The sequence below is a fragment of the Lampris incognitus genome, chromosome 10 (assembly GCF_029633865.1).
Source record: "Lampris incognitus isolate fLamInc1 chromosome 10, fLamInc1.hap2, whole genome shotgun sequence".
Lineage (NCBI taxonomy): Eukaryota > Metazoa > Chordata > Actinopteri > Lampriformes > Lampridae > Lampris > Lampris incognitus.
In genome coordinates, this window is record NC_079220.1 from 58,640,937 (window position 1) to 58,647,815 (window position 6,879).

General features: G+C 40.7%; 1 pseudogene; it reads right to left on the reverse strand.

Annotated features, from left to right (window-relative positions):
• Positions 1 to 250: 250 nt before the first annotated feature.
• Positions 251 to 3,557, reverse strand: LOC130119893 (SPRY domain-containing protein 4-like; annotated as a pseudogene).
• Between the last annotated feature and the right edge of the window lie 3,322 nt (positions 3,558 to 6,879).

The following is a 6,879-nucleotide window of genomic DNA, read 5'->3' on the forward strand; positions in this document are numbered from 1 at the left end:
TTTGAAAGATACTGTTAAGTACTGTCAATGTGCCCTGTTTAATGCATACCCAAGCTCCGGGCCGCTCTCAGCAATCAACACATTTATCATCATCGTCATCCATCCATCCATTATCCAAACTGCTTATCCTGCTCTCAGGGTCGCAAGAATGCTGGAGCATATCCCAGCAGTCCTTGGGCAGCAGGCGGAGAGACACCCTGGACAGGCCGCCATCATCATCATCATCAGCATCTCTTTTGCTCAATATGCCTTACTGAAAACTCTCAGGCTTCCCCAAGCCAGAGTGTGTGAGCAGCTCCCCATCCCAAAGTCCAAATGCTGGGCAGAGAGGTCCCCTGAACTGGATCTTGATGGTGTGTATGATCTTGGATTTCTGTATGTCCACCAATCCCAGCAGGCCAGCCTCGTAGTCCAGCAGGATACTTACACGGTCTGGTTGCCAACCAGTGCCACTGGAACCATTTTATTGCTGGTCTTAGCAGACCATTTGCACTGGGCATAGCCAAACACCCAGGAGGAGTTGTTGGTGCCAACGCAGTTGTCTCGTGACATAAGTGACTTGGCCACCCCCAGACGAAACTCTTGTGACTTTTTGACAGTCACCTCCCAGTAATGGCGTCCATCAGTGATCTTCTCATTGCCAAACACAACTGCCCAGCCCCTGAAACATTCCAGGTTGTCTTGGATGTGACTGGGGTCCAGGCCCAGCATCCAGTAGATGACACCAGTGCCTTTCTTGAAGCGATCCAGACTGCTGTGTGCTGTTCTCTCATCAAGCCTGAACTGCACCTCTCACTGCCATGTCTAGTTAACTGACATGAGGGGGATTGTGTGAGTGCAACAGACTCCACTGTCAAAATTCAGCTACAAAAACACAGCTTCAAGAGTAGGTTTAATCACCGCGACAGTTCAACACATTTGAAGTCTTTTAATACGGGCTTTGAAATTTTGATAGCCCGATCTCTATGTCATTTTATTCAATACTACTCTTGAAATAATACTTCTACAGCAGAGCTTTAACACCGTAGTCCACGGCACCTCCGCGTCCAATCCCCCTCCAAATCTGTGGTATACATACAGCCACTAAACTTTAATGGTAAGCGGTAAGTATTTATAGTACTCAATGAGTCATCTGCTCATGCCGCAAGTCATCTGCTCCATGGTGTCTCATATTTGACGTCATTCACCAAATAAATAATACAATAACATAAAACAGTTTAACATATACAAGCATATAGTATATTGACTCATACTACTATGTTACATTTCTAAATTAATTTTAAATAAGGATTAACTGGCAATTTTATGTTCAAAAATGGGCAAAGTACCCATGCGGAATTCTGGGTTATGATAATTATGGACATGTGTACTCCATACAAAGAGTTAGCTAGCTAGCGAAGTCCCAAAACAGCAAGTAAGTGAGTGCGAAATGACAAATGTAGTACAAGTAAAAATTGAAAGAAACAGCCAAGAAAGAAAAAGCAAAGCTTCCTAAAGTAGCCAGTTTCTTCAAAAAAGAAAACAAGATAGCAAGCATTAGTTGTTCTACTGAGCAAGTGCCAAATAAGCCACCTGCTAATGCTAGCACCAGTGTGCAACCCAACAACACTGGAGAAGATGAGAACGCAGTGCAAGAGGACATGCTGGAGCCGGAGCCAACTGCTAGACCTGCCATTGCATCGCTGCACGAGTATCCCGTGGCATGAATAATGTTGTCAATGTGCGGGTGCTCCGTCACCCGTAATGTTTTCATCTGTGTCAAGGTGCTGTCACAATGTCTCCCAGTTCGGTTCAGTCATTGTCTCCCATAGCCTCAGCTCATAACTTCATTCATTGTTTCCCATAGCGTCAGTAATTCTCCCACTTCAGTCAACTCATCATAACCTCAATCATTGTCTGTTGTCTTCCCTGTTTTATTTTGAAGTACTCACCTGTCTTGCTGTTTAAGTTCATTTACCTTTATTTAACCAGGTTAGTCCCATTGAGATTAAAATCTCTTTTACAAGAGAGAGCTGGCCAAGAATGGCAGCAGGACACCAGTTTCAGCACACACTCACATGAAGACAACAGAACAGCTCAAAGTGCAAAATAGCATAAAAATGAAGGGAAAAGATACAAACCTGTTATCAGTTGAAACATTTACAATTTCCAGTAGACTCAGATTCCATAGACTTAACCGTACCTTTAAATTCGGATAGAGTAACCAAGTCCTGGAGTTTAAGTCTGTTCTGCAGGCTATTCCAGGCAGATGGTGCAGAAAACATAAAGGCCTTCTAGCCCAGCTCAGTCCGAACTTTGGGAACAGTCATTTGCAAGGTGTCCTGAGACCGTAACCCATAAGTGCCATGTTTTATGGACCGAAAGATAGAGAAATAACAGGGGAGGGTACCCAGAATGGCCTTATAGATAAAAACATACCAGTGACTAAGTCGCCTTTAAGTTCCTGCCCTTGTTTTTGCCATCAGTCCCCCATGTATACCACTGCTGTTCCCCATTTTCTGATTAGCTCCCCAGCACGTACACTCCCCTGGTTTCCCTATTGCCCTACCAGATTGTGTACTGCCAAATTATCCAGCATTCACTAGTTCATGTTCTGCCTGTCTACCGGGTTTTGAGTCTTTGCCTGTTTTCTGGAGTTTGTTTTTCTTGCCTGCCCCTGTTGGATCTGTTCACCTGTTTGGACTGAAAACCTGGTAACTAGAACTTGTGCTTTGGACCTATTTCTGGTCACCTGTTTGGACTGGTTGGCTGTGTACTGACCCCTGCCTGTTTTTGATCATTAAACTGAGTGTTACTGTAACCTCCCTCTCTGTGAGTCGTGCACTTGGGTTCTCACCTGTCAGTTTCCCTGGGAAATGTTACAGTACAGTCTGGCCCAAACATGCCAGCCGACTTGGATTCCTATCTGAATAGGCCCTTTCACGCCATTACCAGCCATTTGCCACCATAGCAGCACTGCAGCCTGCCTATCCCAAGTCAGTTCCAACCCCAAACCCATTCTGGGAACCTGCCTGTCCCTGGGAGGTCCTCGTAGCATCAGCCAGACTCCCAGGCTTTGTGGCAGGAAAACCAGTGGGTCAATGGGCTGTGCTCCAATCAGACCAGTCTGTTCCAGAGCCCATCCTGCCAGTACCTGCCAGCCTCCAGAATCTCCACTGCCTAGCATGACAGAGTCTCCACTGCCCAGTACCCCTACTGAAGTCCAGCCTGTCGCCTGGAGAAAGCATGGTCACCAAGGCCGCTGGCAGTCTCCACTGCCGAGCGTACTGAGGTCCTGCCTGTTCCTGTTCCTGAGCCACCCGCCGCCACTGCCAATGACCAGCCTGTTCCTGCACCTAAGTCATTGGCTGCCCCTGCTGACACCCAGCCTGTTTTTGCTCCTGAGCCATTGGCTGTCTTTGCTGATGCCCAGCCTGATTCAGCCGACCTTGGTTATCCTCCTGCCCGTCCACCAGAACTGCTCTGTCCTTCCGTCCTGCGTCCTGGTTGCCCTCCAGATCAGTTGCATCCATCAGCCCAGCCCTCAGGCTCTCCGCCTGAGATCCCCAGCCATCCATTGGCCTGGGAGGCTATTCTATCCCAAGCTTGGCCTTGCTATTATGACTCTTCTTCTGTAGCACGGCGGTCTGTTTTCCTAGTAATCATTTCATTTAGGCATCAACTGTGCAGTGCATTTTACTGTTGCTGGTCATTTTAAAGCTGCGTGCTTTCACCTCTCTCATTCGCTACTGGCATGACGTTATGTTACGTGTGATTGTGATGGGCAGGCCGGGGCCCACTTTGACCATCTTGCACTGGGGCCCGGCGATGACTCGTTACGCCACTGGTCCAGACTGAGAAGGATTGGCCAGTGTGTCACAGAGATTGAGAGAGATTTGCTTATGAGAAGTATATTGGAAGTGTGTGTGTGTGTGTGTGTGTGTGTCTTTGCAAAAGAGGGATAGAGTATGAACAGAGTTGAGTACCGTAGCCTTCTGACTCAGCAGCTATTTTCAGAACATAAGATTGAAATCGAGTTTCCTCCACTGCAGGTTTTCCTGCTGTAACATCAAAGCGTCTCCAGTCACGCATGGCTCTCCTGAAAGATGGGGGAATAGCTGATCATTTGATTCTAAAGCCCATTTTGTCTGGCTTTCACTGCATCTTAAGTAACCTCGTATGACACAGGCTAGCTGTCCCTTGAGGCCAGTTTGCACAAGTGCAAGACTGCTATTAGAAAAGCCTTTGTATTATCTCTGCCAGTTGTGTCGTGTGTGTGTGTCGTGTGTGTGTGTGTCGTGTGTGTGTGTGTGTGTGTGTGTGTGTGTGTGTGTGTGTGTGTGTGTGTGTGATGAGGATCAGGAGCATTAATAAAGTAAGCAGATGTTGTAGGTCGCTGTGTGGTGTCAAAGAGAAGAAAACTTGTGCAACAGCGACACTCTCAGGAGAAAAGGGGGAAATGCATTGTGGTCTTTGATCAGTCTGCGTTAAGCAGATTTTCAGGAATCAGGAACACTTCATTTGTCATTTCGCCTCAAGTATTTGTGCACATGAAGTGAAACGAAATGCTGTTTCCCCCAGCCCACAGCAGTACAACACAAAGACAAAAACACATCCAAAAACTACAAGAACACACACACCCAAACTAACGCACACATCCAAACCAAAAAAAAAAAAAGATCACTGTCCAACAAACGCCAGCCAGGATGACTGTCGGGGAACTGCCGGTCTGCATAGGCTAGCAGTTAGCCTAGCCTGCCCAGATTACGCGTCCTGTCAGGCCGCCCTCTGTGTTTCCTCCTCGGCCACAGCTCCAGGCAGGGGCCGTGATGCCTGGGAAGGAAAAGGGGAGACAATAATCATTGTTGTGTTGCTGTTATTATTATAATCATTGTTGTGTTGCTGTTATTATTATAACCATTGTTGTGTTGCTGTTATTATTATAATCATTGTTGTGTTGCTGTTATTATTATAATCATTGTTGTGTTGCTGTTATTATAATCATTGTTGTGTTGCTGTTATTATTATAATCATTGTTGTTGTTGCTGTTATTATTATAATCATTGTTGTGTTGCTGTTATTATTATAACCATTGTTTTGTTGCTGTTATTATTATAATCATTGTTGTTGCTGTTATTATAATCATTGTTGTGTTGTTGCTGTTATTATTATAATCATTGTTGTGTTGTTGCTGTTATTATAATCATTGTTGTTGTTGTTGCTGTTATTATTATAATTATTGTTGTTGTTGCTGTTATTATTATAATCATTGTTGTTGTTGCTGTTATTATAATCATTGTTGTGTTGTTGCTGTTATTATTATAATCATTGTTGTTGTTGCTGTTATTGTTATAATCATTGTTGTCTTGCTGTTATTATTATAATCATTGTTGTGTTGCTGTTATTATTATAATCATTGTTGTTGTTGCTGTTATTATAATCATTGTTGTGTTGTTGCTGTTATTATTATAATCATTGTTGTGTTGTTGCTGTTATTATAATCATTGTTGTTGTTGCTGTTATTATTATAATTATTGTTGTTGTTGCTGTTATTGTTATAATCATTGTTGTTGTTGCTGTTATTATAATCATTGTTGTGTTGTTGCTGTTATTATTATAATCATTGTTGTTGTTGCTGTTATTGTTATAATCATTGTTGTTGTTGCTGTTATTGTTATAATCATTGTTGTGTTGCTGTTATTATTATAATCATTGTTGTTGTTGCTGTTATTGTTATAATCATTGTTGTTGTTGCTGTTATTGTTATAATCATTGTTGTTGTTGTTGTTGCTGTTATTATTATAACCATTATTGTTGTTGCTGTTATTATTATAATCATTGATGTGTTGCTGTTATTATAATCATTGTTGTTGTTGCTGTTATTATTATAATCATTGTTGTGTTGCTGTTATTATTATAATCATTGTTGTTGTTGCTGTTATTATTATAATTATTGTTGTTGTTGCTGTTATTGTTATAATCATTGTTGTGTTGCTGTTATTATAATCATTGTTGTTGCTGTTATTATTATAATCATTGTTGTGTTGCTGTTATTATTATAATCATTGTTGTTGTTGCTTTTATTATCATAATTATTGTTGTTGTTGCTGTTATTGTTATAATCATTGTTGTTGTTGCTGTTATTGTTATAATCATTGTTTTTGTTGCTGTTATTATAATCATTGTTGTGTTGTTGCTGTTATTATTATAATCATTGTTGTTGTTGCTGTTATTGTTATAATCATTGTTGTGTTGCTGTTATTATTATAATCATTGTTGTTGTTGCTGTTATTATTATAATCATTGTTGTTGTTGCTGTTATTATAATCATTGTTGTTGTTGCTGTTATTGTTATAATCATTGTTGTTGCTGCTGTTATTATTATGATCATTGTTGTGTTGTTGCTGTTATTATTATAATCATTGTTGTTGTTGCTGTTATTATTATAATCATTGTTGTGTTGTTGTTGTTATTATTATAATCATTGTTGTTGATGCTGTTATTATTATAATCATTGTTGTGTTGTTGCTGTTATTATTATAATCATTGTTGTTGCTCTTATTGTTATAATCATCGTTGTTGTTGCTGTTATTGTTATAATCATTGTTGTTGCTGCTGTTATTATTATAATCATTGTTGTTATTGTTATAATCATTGTTGTTGTTGCTGTTATTGTTATAATCATTGTTGTTGTTGCTGTTATTATTATAATCATTGTTGTTGTTGCTGTTATTGTTATAATCATTGTTGTGTTGCTGTTATTGTTATAATCATTGTTGTTGCTGCTGTTATTATAATCATTGTTGTTGTTGCTGTTATTGTTATAATCATTGTTGTTGTTGCTGTTATTATTATAATCATTGCTGTGTTGCTGTTATTATTATAATCATTGTTGTGTTG